The following is a 15,274-nucleotide window of genomic DNA, read 5'->3' on the forward strand; positions in this document are numbered from 1 at the left end:
GAGGTCAACCTCAGCTGTCATTCCTCAGGAACCCTCTACTTTATTTTTGAAACAGGATCTCTCACAGTCCTTGGGCTCACGGATTTAGCTACTGGCTGGTCAGCAAGCCTCAGGTCCACCTGTTTCCACATTCCCAGCGCCAGGATTTCAAGATATACCACCATGCCCAGTTTCTCCACATGGGTACCGAGGAGCAAACTCAGGTCCTCATTTTGTGTGGCAAGCACTTTACCACCCGAGCCGTTTTCCCAGCCACGATTTTTAGTATAATGTTTTTATTAATAACTTGAGAGTTTCATACCATGTATTTTGGTCATAGTCACCTCTCCCTAACGCCTCATAGATCTACCCCATAATGTACCAAACCCCAAAATACTAATCTTTTTATTAAAAATAAATTTCCAGGGCTGGAGAGATGGCTCAGTGGTTAAGGGTACTAACTGCTCTTCTAGAAGACCTGAGTTCAAATCCTAGCGCCCACATGGCAGTTCACACACCTGTCTGTAACTCTTACATCTGACTCTCACACACAGACATAGCTGCGGACAAAACACCAATGTACATAAAATAAAAGTAAATAAATTTATAAAATAAATTTCCTTTTATACAATATATTTTAGTCACCATTTCCCCTCCCTCATCTCCTCCCAGATCCTCCCCACCTCTCCACCCATCCAACTCCATGATTTTTTTCCTCTCTCTATTTAGAAAACAAACAGGCAAATAAAAAAACAAGCCAGACTGAAATAAAACAAATGAATTAAAAACCATGGAAAAGGCAGGAGAAATATATACACATAAGTAGACACACAGAAGCATATATATATATATACACACACACATATATATATATACACACACACACATATATATATATATACACACACACACAGGCACACACAAAATCCATAAAAACACATAATCTGAAGCCACGATATATAAGCAAAAGACCTTTAAGGTAAAAAACAAATGCTTAAACAGAGCATTGTAAAGCAAAAAAAAAAAATCTGAAACACCATTTAAAAAATATCTGAAAACACCATTGAGCTTGTTCTGTGTTGGCCATTTGCTGTTGGGCCCGAGCCCTCCCCTCACGTACGGTTTGTATACCCAGCGAGACTCCACTGGGGAAAGCTGGGTTTTCCTTTGTGAGCTGTTGCCAGCTGCAGACAGCTTCCGTGTTAGGGATGGTGCTCATGTTCACTTTTCCTCTCAGTGCTAGGACCCCATCTGACTTGGACCTGTCCAGGCCCTATACACGCTGCCACGGTCACTGTTGTGTCCTGGAGGCACAGTTTCCTTGGTGACTCTTATACTTTCTCTGCCTCCTTCCCTGCCGTTCCGGAGCCCTGAGGGGAGGGGTTTAATGAAGACATCCCCTGTTTAGGATCAAGTGTTCCAAGGTCTCTCTCTCTCTCTCTGCACATCATCCAGCTGTGGGTCTCTGTATTAGCTCCCATCTCCTGCAGGTGGAAGTTTCTCTGATGATGGCTGAACAAGATGTTGATCTCCGAACAGCAGAGTGCTATTAGGAGTCATTTGTTGCTGCATTCCTTTAGCAGAACAGTTGTGTTTGGTTTATCCTGTGTGGATGCCCTATCTAGTCTCCAGTTCTTGGCCCCCCGAGCAGGGCCAGGCATGGGTCCCATATCACTGAATGGGGCTGAAATCCAATCAGAGAGTGGTCCATCACTCGCATAGCTTCTGTGCCACTGTTACACAGCATCATCTTGCAGGCGAGCCACTGCAGTAGACAGGATTTGTGGCTGGCTTGGTGTCTACCTTCTCCTCTAGCAGCGTGCAGAGCACCTTCCGATGCCATGAACACAGTCGTTAGTGGTGAAGGATCCAGGTCAGCACCAGCACAACTCCTCTGTGTTCAGTGAAATATGTGAACCGTCTTCTGCAACAGGGCCTTACCTTCAGTTAGTGGAGAGCAACCAATAGCCTTGGCCATCACCTGAGCTGTCTGGGTTTCCATGAGGTTCCTTAGCCTACAACTCAGTTAGATGTAACCCCTTCCTGGCACTAGAGGCTCCATTTGGTGGCAAGAGATGTCTTGTTGGATCTTTATTTCCACCATTATTTGGTGATTCCATTTAGAGTTCTTTAAAATAATTATATATTTTAAGAAGCTTCTACTGTGGCAAGTTTTCAAGTGACCCTCAAATGGCCCTTAATGTTAGCTGTCCCTCCCCATGATCTCCCTCACTCCTCTTTTCCCTCCCCCTCCCCATTTAATTCTCCTGTTCCAATCTCCCCCCCCCCGCCGTCTCTCTACAACTATAGACTCCATTTTTCCTTTCTTGTAAGATTCTCCCTTCCTCCTATATGACCTCCTTTATGGTTATATAGATTGTAGTATGCCTAATGAAAGCTTAAAAACTCATTTGGTTGGGGGGAGAAAGCCTTAAATATTTCAGATTAAGTTTGGCCTTAAATTTTATTCATAAGTTCAAGACGCTGTACTAAAATATCTACCTCCTGCATCCTTCTTTTCAGAGACGGAGCCCTGGTCTTATAAAAATAGCCTTTGCTTGAAGTTTGATGGAGAGAATTTCACAGAGGGGGGAAAAAAGGAGAAGGGAAAGTGCTGGCTAATGGGTCTAAACGCTGACAGATGTCTGAGGGCTAAAGCGCCAGTTAGCCCCACTCCTCCAGTGTGTGCTGGGTGCCGGTTTTATATGTGGCTGTGATTAATTTTAGAAGACCCTGACATTCCATCTGAGTCATTCTGCTGTGGCCTGATTGGAACTAAACGAGCAGGTCCATTTCAACACTGTCTTCTCTGGCGTCCTGACCTCTGGGGTTCTGCCAGCTCCTGAAATTGCCAGGCCTCATGCCTATCAGTGCGCACCATCTAGCTATCAGGATGGATCCAGTTACCACCTAAAGCAGCAGAACCAATTTAAAACAGTGCTATGTGCATCTCTACTCGGCAGCAACTGGTGTGGTATTTACAAAGCCCACTGCAGGCCTTTCTAATGCAGCAGCAATATGAACCACCTACTGCATGTAAACAGTGTTGCAATGAGTCCAAACCTAACCATCCACCTTCAATAAATGCTAATCCAGGGAGATGGCCGAGTAGACATGCTGTCCACACCACGTCACACATGTAACCCTCTCCATCTCCCCCGCACCCCACACAAAGTTTTACAATTGTAAATACAGATATGGTACTAGCATGATAGTTAAGTCAGTAACGTACTTGTCTTGCAAGGACACGGACTTGAGTTCCATACTCCTGGAATCCATATTTTAAAAATACAGGTGTGATGGCAAGAACTTATAATCCTGGTGCTGTCAAGGTAAAGCCAGACAGATCCTGATGCTAGCTCAGTGACCAGCTGCCTAGCCCAATCAGTGAATTCCAGACCAATGAGAGAACAATGCCCAAAGAATAACACTCAGTGGGCAGTGGTGGCACACACCTTTAATCCCAGCACTCACAAGACAGAGGAAGGAGGATCTCTGTGAATTAGAGGCCAGCCTGGTCTACAGAGTGAGTTGCAGAACAGCCAGCGTTACACGGAGAAACCTGTCTCAAACAAACAAGCAGCCACTCAAAGCTGTCTTCAAGTCTCCACTCACACATAAACATGAACACAGGCACGCATATGCATGCCTACCTTTGAACATCACACAGACACAGATACACACACCCACGCACAACCAAATGCCTACAACCAGCGACCAGCCCAGACATATTGATTCAGTCCATCCAGCCAAGGGCCCCTGGGTGTTTGAGGTCTGGGCACCACACTGTGGAGGATCTAGAATGGAAGGACACTCAGTGCTTGCCCTGAGGTCCTCTGAGTCAGCCAGGAGCCACTGATGGGATGACAGGAAATCGATTTTTCTGAAAACGTTTTCTGAATCATGTTCCATGTCTGGGGATGGGTGGCATCCAAAGACGTGGACGGGAATCAAGCCCAGTGTTGCTCCCAAATGAAGTCAGAACAGCTGTGCCGAAGGGAATGTTGGGTAAATGGCAGGTCATGAGCACTCTCCTGGTTCTGCCAGGCCAGGACTGTATCAGCCCGAGCAGTTTTTGTTGCAGGGCATCTAGCAAGTACCAGGGAGCATGCGCCACCAGGCATTCTCATTTCTGTTTCCCATACTATCTTGTTCCTCTACAGAGAGACCTTCATCTGGAGAGGGTTCAAGGATTTTTGTGTCCTTGCGCTTGCGTGCGCTCACTCAACAGCCTCTCTGGTCTTGGTAATAGGCTCAGAAGTAAGCACTGACCTAGGATAAACTAATCAGAACCTGAAGCCAGGAGAAAAGCCATCAGGTGCCAAATACAGATGAAGTAAATCAGAGCTGTCTGTGGCCATGTGCTGCCCTGTGTGCAGCAGGCAGAGTGAAGTGGAAGAACCCACAGAGAGAAAGTTGCCCTGGCAATACTGTGTCTGCTCCCATCAGCCCAACTATTCTATTGTCCAAGCTTGGTGTGTGTGTGTGTGTGTGTGTGTGTGTGTGTGTGTGTGTGTGTGTGTGTGTGTTTGTGATTAGCAACCAACCTTATAACATCCACCTGTGATAGTGTACATCTGTAACCTCAGCCAGTGCTCGGAAAGATGAGGCAGAAGCATTGTGAGTTCAAGGCCAGCCTGGACCAGGGAGCACTATCAAAACAGTATGGCAAGCCTATAGATCGCTGTATTCTGGGAGAGCTATAAATACTTGCGACTCCTTTGGCGCACACATACAGTACTCTTTCTATTCTTAGTAGCCGGTTGAGTTCGGGAAGGGCTCAGGATCCCTGTGGCTACATGTCTTGAGAGAAAGATGAGCTGGCCCCTCAGCTGTGCTGGCCTGCTTAACATCCGAGCCTAGCTCACATTGCAGCTTGGGATTAGATCTCACCGGCTCCAAGAATCCTGTCTTAACAATACTCAAGTTGGAAGTATATCCAGCCAACATGCCCTTTAAGCCCAATGGTCCCAGTGCACACATCCAGGAAGCTTCAAAGGTTTCCCAGCCCCACTGTTCTGCAAGTTCTCGCGTCGTGGCAACTGCCCTGCAACAGAATTCTAAGTGTCAGATGCAGGGCTCTGGGACACCATTTTCCCCTCACAGACTGGGCAAAAACACTAGACGTCTCTACCAAACTGTTTGGGAACATCCACATTACCTTTTTATTTTTCTTCCCAAGATTTATTTTTGTATGTACATGAGCAATTTGTCTGCATGTATGTATGTTGTTGGTTGTTTTTTGCTCATTTGTGTCTGGTAAATTTAAAGGAAATACTCCATAGTCTCTCCTATCTCAGTCAATCCAAAATTTTACCCCTAACTTACTATCATATCTAGGAAAAACTGCAACTATAACTGTCTAGTCTAAACAAAAAGTGCATTGCAAACAAATTTCAAAACTTTAGAAATGACAGAGACATCTGACTGCCTGAACAGTCACCCAAAGTTCCTCTACATCATTGGGCCATTCATCTTCAGCCTACAGACCTAGAGTATCTGGTAGACACGTCTATAAAGCAGGAATTTTGAATGACTGTCTACCTTGCCATGGTTCAGCAGTCAATTTTCTGTGTGTCCTGCAGAATATCTGGCAGTTTCTTCTGTGAAGCAAGAACCCTGAATGACCATCCCACCTTGTTTCGGCAAAGCTTGCAGCAATCACTTTCCTGCAGGTCCTGCATGTACAATTGGCACAGCACATGGCTAGCAGTCAAAGGCAAGAGCAGATTCTTTGCTCAGTGGCTAACTTTGCCACAATGAAAGCAAACTCCATAAGGGGTCTCTTCAATGCCCATATCTTCTCTGAAGTAAATTGGTGCTGCCAGGAGTAGATGTGTCTCATTCTCATGAAACGTCTAAAATTAACAAAACATTTTAAATGCCATATTATATAGGTCTTTGAAGTACTTGAAGACCATCTATCTAAAATAAATTTCTATATGATCTGAAAAACAAACCTAGCATATCTACAAATTTGATTGTTATAAATTACTAACTACTGACCTATGTTTCTTGATTATCCTCAATAGTTCATAATAATGGTTTTCAAAAGCTGGAATTTTACCTTACATTTTTAAATTAACTGCATAGGTATAATACCTTAAACAAGAGCAAAAACACATATACAATATATGTAACAAAAATGACCTTAAATTGGTATCAGTATATAAAATCCCTTAAACAAGGGTATAAACATATATACAATGTGCTGTAACAAAAATTAGCTTAAATTTGTATCAATATATAAAAGTTCTTTAAATAAGAGCAAAAACACATATACAAAATAACAAACTTGTTTGAATTTGTACCCATATATCAAAATCTATGCCAATGTAAAATATCTCAGATTAATAGTTGTTTTTTAATTCTGTATTCCTATATTCACCTAAATATAACAAACATCCATGACCCAGAAGATAACCAAAGACCACCCACACCCCCCTTTCTCTTGGAAATGTGGATGTTGTATTCTCTAGACTGCTTCCTGCTGAATGTGGGTGAAGTATTTTTAGGGTCCCAGAGAGAAAATTTGAGATAATGGCCAAGTCCTGGGAAGACCAGTTATAATTTTTGTTGATAGACATCACCTGTCAAGTTTCAGGAGGCCTCCCATGATCAAACCAGATCCAAATCAACCTGGAACAAATCCACAGCCTCTTGTTTCTTGTGGAAACAAAAGCAAAACCTCTTCTCCAAAGTATTTTTTGGTTTCCATTTGACAAATACATTTTTTGACTTTTTTAAAGTTAAGGCATTCTTAAAATATCTAGGCTGGTTTATTTCCACAGTCTCTCTTTCAATTCCAGGTCTTTTATTGCCCACGTATTTTAGGCTCTACTGATAGATGTGTATATATTTATAATGCTCTTCTTACTAATGTACTGACCTTCTGTTGTCTAAAATGTTTGTTTATTTATTTCTATAGTATCTTTTGTTTTAAAGTCTACTTTATCTAATATCAGTATTCCATTTCTCTTATCTTTGCTATTTGCATTATGACACTTTTAATTTTAACTCACGTCTTTTAAGATGTATCTTTTGTAGAGAGATTATCCTCATTTGTAAATTAACCTTTTGTAGAAGTTATCCTCATTACTTTCCCTACTATACAATAAATTACCTTGGCAAAAGCAGTTTAAGGGAGAAAGGTTTATTTTGTCTCACAGCCAACAATGGTGTGGAGAAGACAAAGTAGGAGGAGCTTGAGGCAGTCAGGACGCAGCAAGTTAAGAACGCTGATGCTCAGCTCGCTTCTCCTCGTTCTTAGGTCCTAAGAACGAGGACCCCAGCCTAGAGAATGGTGCTGCCCACGGTGGGCAGGTCTTCCCAACTCAATTAACTTATAAGATAATCCCCCTACAGACATGCCCAGAGACCTGTCTCCCAGGCAATGTTAAATCTCATCAGGTTGACAATTGAGATTAACCTTCAAAGGGTTGTTGTTGTTGTTGTTTGGGGGAGTTGTTTTAGTTTTAGCTTTTAAACCAGTCTGACAATTCTGTCTTTTGTTTCACTTTTTTTAACCTAAGTACCTTAAATATCATCATTGATATGATTAGAATTATATGTATCATTTTGCTTTTCCTTTTCTATATTTCTTACAAGTTTTGTTTCTTTGTTCCTCTGGCACTGTCTTCCTTTGTGTTTAACAGATGCTTCTAACGTAGAACTTTTTTAAATGCTTACTTAGCTGTTTTCAAGGTTTCTTCTTGGTGTCTACTCTGATTATTGTAATTACTCCTTAAATTTAGATCAATCTATCTTTAACACTCTCTGGGTTTCAATAGTTTACAGATCTTGGTTCTTGTGAAGCATTGGTTCCTTCTCTCTGTAATGTTATTTTCATAGAAGTTAAATTTACTCCTGTGTTTACACTGCCTGTCTACCGCTACAGGTGACAAACAGATCCTTATGTTGTTCTTTAGATCAGAGGAGGAAAGTCGGCAATTTTACTCATTCATCCTGTCTTTTGTGTTTACTTTGTGGTTCCAATTTTACCAGTGTTCTTTATTTCCTCACCTATGTTCAAGTTACTCCTGAAAAGAAAAAGAAAAGAAAAGAAAAACAACAACAACAGCAAAAACAGCTCTAGTGTCAAAGGGAAAAGAGAGAGTTTATTTTGGAACTCAATTTTTTTTTGTGATCAAAGTTTTTCATTTACATTTTATGCATACATGTAATGTTTTGAGCTAATCTTCTTTCTATTTCCTCCCCTCCATTTCTACCCGGCATCTGAACCATGGTTCACATGCTTTTATATTTTTTTACAAAAAATTTTTAGTCATTTTATACCAACTACAATCCTCCCCCACCCATCACCCTCCACTCCCATCTGCCCCCACCCCCTTCCATTCCTCAGAAAGGTTAAGGCCTCAAATGGGGCATCAACAAAACCTGGCATATCAAATTGCGGCAGGACCAAACCCCTTCCCACTGTATCAAGGCTGAGCAAGGTATCCCACCATAGGGAATGGCTCCAAAAAGTCAACTAATGCACCCGTCACACTGCCAGGGGTCACACAAAAAGATCAAGCCCTAAACTGACACTCACACTCAGAGGGCTGAATTTTGGTCCCATGCAGGCTCCCTAGCAGTCAGTCTGGAGTCAGTGAGCTCCCACTAGCTCAAGTCACCTTCCTCTCTGGGTTTCCCCATTATGATCTTGCCCCCTCCCCTTGCTCATATAACCCCTCCTTCCTCTCTTCTACTGGACACCAGGAGCTTAGCCCAGTGCTTGGCTGTGGATCACTGCATCTGCTTCCATAAATACCGGATGAAGTTCTGTGATGACAATTAGCGTAGTCAGCATTCTGATTACTGGAGAAGGCCAGTTCAGGTACCCTATCCACTATTGCCAGGAGTCTTAACTGAACTCATCCTATGAATTCCTTGGCATTTCCCTAGTCCCAGGTTTCTCCCTAACCCCATAATGGCTCCCTCTATCAAGAGATTTCTTTCATTGCTCTCCCTCTCCATCCCTCCCCCAACTCAACCATCCCGTTCCCTCATGTTCTTATCCCCCTTCCCCTCTCTTCTTCCCCCCACCCCACCCTCAGTTTATCCAGGAGCTCTGATCTATTTTCCCTTCCTAGGGCCATTCATGTGTACTTCTTAGGATCCTCCTTGTTACCTAGCTTCTCTGGTACTGCGGGTTGTTGCCTGGTTTACATCTAATATCCACTTATGAGTGAGTACATACTGTGTTTGTCTTTCTAGGTCTGGGTTATCTCACTCAGGATGATTTTTTTTTCTAGTTTCTTTTATTTGCCTGCAGATTTCATGATGTCATTGCTTTTTACAGCTGAGTAATACTCTGTTATGTGAATGTACCATATTTTCTTTATCCGTTCTTTGGTTGATGGACATCTAGGTTGTTTCCAGGTTCTGGTTATTATGAATAATGCTGTTATGAACATAGTTGAACAAGTGTCTTTGTGGTATGATTGAGCATCCTTTGGGTATATGCCCAAGAGTGGCATTGTATCACAAGGTCTTGAATTAGATTGATTCCCAATTTTCTGAGAAGTCGCCATACTGATTTATGTACAAGTCTGTACTCCCACCGGCAGTGGAGAAGTGTTCCACATCCAACATAAGCTGTCCTTAGTGTTTTTGATCTTAGCCATTCTGACAGCTGGAAGATGGTAGCTCAACCTCATTTTGATTTGCATTTCCCTGATGACTAAGAATGTTGAGCAATTCTTTAAATGTCTTTCAGCCATTTGAGATTCTTCTGTTGAGAATTCTCTATTTAGATCTGTACACCATTTTTAATTGGATTGTTTGGTATTTTGATATCTAGTTTGGGAAAAAGAAAAAAATCCTGGATAGTCAAAACAATCCTTTACAGTAAAAGAAAATCTGGAGGCATCACCATCCCTGACTCCAAGTTCTGCTGTAGAGTTATAGTGATAAAAACAGTTTGGTACTGACATAAAAATAGACATGTAGATCAATGGAATCGAATTGAAAACGCTTACAATTATCCACACACCTATGAACACTTGATTTTTGATAAAGAAGTCAAAATTGTGCAATAGAATAAAGAAAGCATCTTCAGCAAATGATGCTGGCATTTTCAGCAAATGATGCTGGCATAACTGGATGCCAACATGTAGAAGAATGCAAATAGATCCTATTGCTATGCACAAAATTCAAGTCCATGTGGATCAAAGACCTCAACATAAATCCAGTTACACTAAACCTGATAGAAAAGAAAATGGGAAGTAGCCTTGAACGCATTGGCACAGGAGACCACTTTCTAAATATAACCCCAGTAGCACAGACACTGAGAGCAACAGTCAATAAATGGGACCTCCTGAAACTGAAAACCTTCTATAAGGTTAAAGACACAGTCAACAAGGCAAAGGGGCAGCCTATAGAATGGGAAAAGATCTTCACCAACCCCACATCAGACAGAGGGATGATCTGCACATAGATTCTTTCCAGAACTTTTCTTCCCACTGCCTAGGGTTCTTTATTTTATCCTGAAGGACCCCTGAAGGATCCCTCATTGGGTCATCTCCTAGTGATAAAGTTTATTTACCTGGGAGTGTTTTGATTGACTTTTATTTTTGAGAGATGCTTTTCTGGATGTAGAATCCTTGTTCTACAAGTTATTGATTTTCCTTTTTAATTTTTAAATTACTTAGTCTCTCTCTCTCTCTCTCTCTCTCTCTCTCTCTCTCTCTGTGTGTGTGTGTGTGTGTGTGTGTGTGTGTGTGTGTGCTTATGTGTGACTCATATGCTATGCAGATCGGAGGACAACTTGTGGAACTTAGTTCTCTCTTCCCACTGTGTGGGTCCCAAGGATCAAGCTCAGGTCATCAGGCCAGGCAGTATGTACCTTCACCCACTGAGTCATCTCGCTGCCTCTCCTACCCCCTTTCACCATTTTGAATATAATCATCTCTTGATTCCTGGCCTCTACTGTTTCTGCTTAGAAGTCCACCTTTAAACTTATGGGAGACACCTCATATATGAGTCATTTTTCCCTCACTAATTTCGAAAGTCTCTCTTTGTTTTGTCTTTTTTTTCAATTTAAAAAGTATGCTAAAATGGGCAGTGGTGGCACAGGACTTTAATCCCAACACTAGGGAGGCAGAGACAGGCAGATCTTTGTGAGCTCAAGACCATCCTGGTCTACAAAGTCTGTTTCAGGACAGCGACTGTGACACAGAGAAACCCCGTCTCAGAAAAAACAAACAAAAAAACCAAAAACAAGTATACTGATTCAGCAACACTAACTTAGAATTGTAACATACAGTGGGGAAATGTTCTTTGACACTTTCAAATACCTGACATGATATTCTTTGAGATTAAGGGTAATCTCAGAGTTTTCAAAATTATATTTTTAAACATACTTACAGCAATCTTCACATGCTATAATTTGAAATAGCTAAACTTTTTTTTAAGACAGGGTTTCTCTGTGTAGTCTTGGCTGTTGTGGAACTCACTTTGTAGACGACCAGGCTGGCCTCGAACTCACAGAGATCCACCTGCCTCTGCCTTCTGAGTGCTGGAATTAAGAATAGCTAAAACTTTTTTTATTGATTTTTTTATTGAGCTCTACATTTTTCTCTGCTACCCTCCCCCAATGTCCCCATGCTCCCAATTTACTCAGGAGATCTTGCCTTTTTCTACTTCCCATGTAGATTAAATCTATAAAAGTCTCTCTTAGGATCCTCATTGTTGTCTAAATTCTCTGGGTTTGTGGTTTGTAGGTTGGCTTTCTTTGCTTTATGTTTAAAAACCACCTATGAGTGAGTATATGTGATAACTGTCTTTCTGTGTCTGGGTTACCTCACTCAAAATAATGTTTTCTAACTCCACCATTTTCCTGAAAAATTCAAGATGTCGTTATTTTTTTCTGCTATGTAGTTCTCCATTGTGTAAATGTACCACATTTTCCTTATCCATTCTTTGGTCGAGGGGCATTTAGGTTGTTTCCAGGTTCTGGCTATGACAAACAATGCTGTTATGAACATAGTTGAGCACATGTCCTTGTGGCATGATTGAGCATCTTTTGGTATATACCCAAAAGTGGTATTGAGGAAGGTTGTTTCCTAATTTTCTGAGAAATCACCACACTGACATCCAAAGGGGTTGTACCAGCTTGCATTCCACCAACAATGCAGAAGTGTTCCCTTTTCCCCACAACCTCTCCAGCATAAGTTGTATCAGTGTTTTTGATCTTGGCCAAGAAATAGCTAAAACTTTTAAAGACTAAACGACTCAAAGTTTATTCATACTTTCAGAAACTACACCCTACAGGAATAGTCAGTAAAAACATAGTTTAAAATTTAGGTCTCTTAGTAAGATAACTGTCCTTTCCTGAGAGAGCATTCAAAGGACTTACACAAGGCATGCTGTTATGTGAACTTACTAGTGCGAATTTTGTCTTGTTATCATCTCTTCTTCTCCTTTCCAAATGTTACTCTACACCTATGCAGACATTTGTTTGCACGTATGCCTATAAACGTTGTAGGCTCAGATCGACTTGGGGGGAGATTACGCAATATGTTTCTTTCTGAGATCGAGTGACCTCAACTAACATCATACCTAAGCCCATTAATTTCCCTGAAATTTTGTGATTTCATTTTTTTTAAGGGCTGAATATAGTGTGTCTTACATACACACCAGATTTTCATTATCCATTCATCTCTTGTTGGACTAGGTTGGTTCCCTTTTCTTGCTATAATGATTAGGACAGCAATAAACATGGGGGTGTAAATATCTCCTTGGTGTAGAGTTCTCTGGGTACATGCCCAGAGGGAAATGCTGGATCATATGGTAGTCCTACTTTTAATTTTTTTGAGGCACCGCCAAGCTGATTGCCACAATAGATAGATAGATGTGTTAATTTGCACACAGCTGTGAATAAGGGCTCCTGTTTGCACAGCCACCCAAGAGCTCATTGTCAGATCCCTTAGTGACCCCCATTCTGACTGGGGTGAGGCAGTATCTCGACTTCATTTTCATTTCCTCGATGGCTAGGGAGATTGAGAACTTTTAAAAAGAGCTATCGGTCACTTGTAACTTTTCATTTGAAAACCATCTATTCAATTCATTAGTCCATCTATTGGTTGGTAGTTTTATTTCCTTGCTATTTAATTTTGCAGATCTTGGTGTATCTAGACGTTAGCCCTGTGTCTGGAGTGTGGCTTGTAAAGGCGCTCTCCCACTCTGTGGGTGTGGGCTCTACTGGGTTTTTTGCTGTGCAGAGCCTTTGATTTTCATGTGGTCACCTCTGTTGATACTCAGGACTGGCTCCTGAACTTTTGGTGTTCTTTCCTAACTCCATTGTCTTCAAGAGTAGGTCCTGTGTTTTCGTCTGGAAATTTTCACTTTGTATTTTGAGGAATAAGTTTATCAGAACTGGTCTGAAATCTTCCTTGGAAGTTGAATAGAACTCAGCAGTGAATATGTCCCATCCTGGCTTTTCTCTGTGGGAGAATTTTGATTCCATGTTCAATCTCATTGCTTGCAGTGAGTTATGTTTAAGTTATTTATATCTTCTGGCTTTAATTTTTATAGATGATACATATTAAGAAATTCTTCTATTTATTCTAGGTTTTACTGGTGTATGTTTACAAAGTATTTGCTAATAGTGTTTTTTACTTCACTGTAGTCTGTTTTGTTGGCACACTTTTCATCTCAAATTCTGAAGTATCTTTAAAACTCCAATCTCCCTTAAAGTTCTGTGGACCCTAGTTAAAGAAGCAAGTTAAATGCTTTCCCACCCTATGATGGAAGAACTAGGGCACAGTCATGACCAAATCAAAGCAAAACCGAAGTTCACCAGTGTAAAAGGTTCAGGACTTGGTGTCTGGGACCCGTGCATGGTGCTCCAGCCGGGCTTCTATTGCTGCGATAAAACATCACGACCAAAAGCAACTTGGGAAGGAAGGTGTTTATTTCAGCTTATGCTTCCAGAAAACAATCTATCACTGAGGAAAATCAGGGCAGGAATTCAAATAAGACAGAAACCTGGAGACAGGAACTGATGCAGAGGCCATGGAGGGGTGCTGCTTACTGACTTGCTCTTCATGGCTTGCTCAACCTGCTTCCTAACATAAAAACCCAGGACCACTAACTCTGGAGTGGTTCCATCCACAGTGAACTTGCCCCCCCCCCCATATCAATCATCAGGAAGGTCAATGCCCCACAGGCCTGTCCATAGGCCAATCTGAGAGGACCATTTTCCCAGATGAAGTTTCTTCTCCTCCAATGACTCTAGCTTGTGTCAAGTTGATGTGAAACGAACCAGTACATCTCTGATCCTGTGGAGGCTGGAAGCCTAGGTGCCTGATGCTTTCTGGTTCTGGTCCTGCAAAAGCCAGAGACCTCATTGTATGGTGCTTCCTGGTCCCACCAGAGAGGGAGGCCTATTGTCTTTACCTTTTGACATTTGCTTGTGATGTGATTGTTGTGGGTCACTCTAAACTGATCCTCCTTGAAGTGTGAGAAGTACTTGAAAGTACAGGCCAATATCCATCAATCTCTAAGCCTTCGTCTATTATTTCACCAACACCCCGCCTTCTGAAACCCACATTATGCATAGTGTGGCCTGTTTGATGGGACCCACTGGTCTCTGGCCCGTGCCTCAGCTCACCTTGATTTTCTCTCTGTTACTGAAATGCGATTGTCTCGACAGACATCTATTCCAAGTCACTGGAATGAACATCTTCTGCCTCTTACAACTGCTCTCAGGTTGCACCAATGAGTTTTTTATCTTAGAATATTCGTTTCATGAAACAGTGAGAGACAGGATCTCACTACATAGCCCAGCATGGCCCAGAGCTCGCATTCCTCCTGCCTCAGCCTCCCACTGCTGGGATTGAAACCAAGTCCACTTCAGACTTTTCTATATAGAAATAGACAGAGGCCATTTTTATGTTTTTATCGACATTTCTATTTGTCCTGATATTGTTGGGTTTTTTTTTGTTGTTGTTAGAATGGTCTAACTTCTTTGTCTTTTTTTTTGTCACTTGAATATACTTAAAATTTTAAGCAATGTGGTCTTACTGTATTGCCCAGGCTAGCCCAAGTCCCTGGGTTCAAGAGATCCTCTGCCCCAACCTCCCTAGCAGCTGGGGCCACAAGCATGTATCATCAAACTGAATCTAAGCAGCTTCTCTACAGCCTGTGTCTAGTAAGTCCAACATCTGTATTTCCTTGAAAACAGTGTCTAGAGGTTATTTTTATTTTCCTGTCAATGGGCTCTGCCTTTGTGTCTTTCAGGGTTCATTCTGTTTTGTTAAAAGCAGGATGATTCATATCATAAGTTGTT

The sequence above is a fragment of the Myodes glareolus genome, chromosome 13, assembly GCF_982192425.1.
Source record: "Myodes glareolus chromosome 13, mMyoGla1.1, whole genome shotgun sequence".
Taxonomy (NCBI): domain Eukaryota; kingdom Metazoa; phylum Chordata; class Mammalia; order Rodentia; family Cricetidae; genus Myodes; species Myodes glareolus.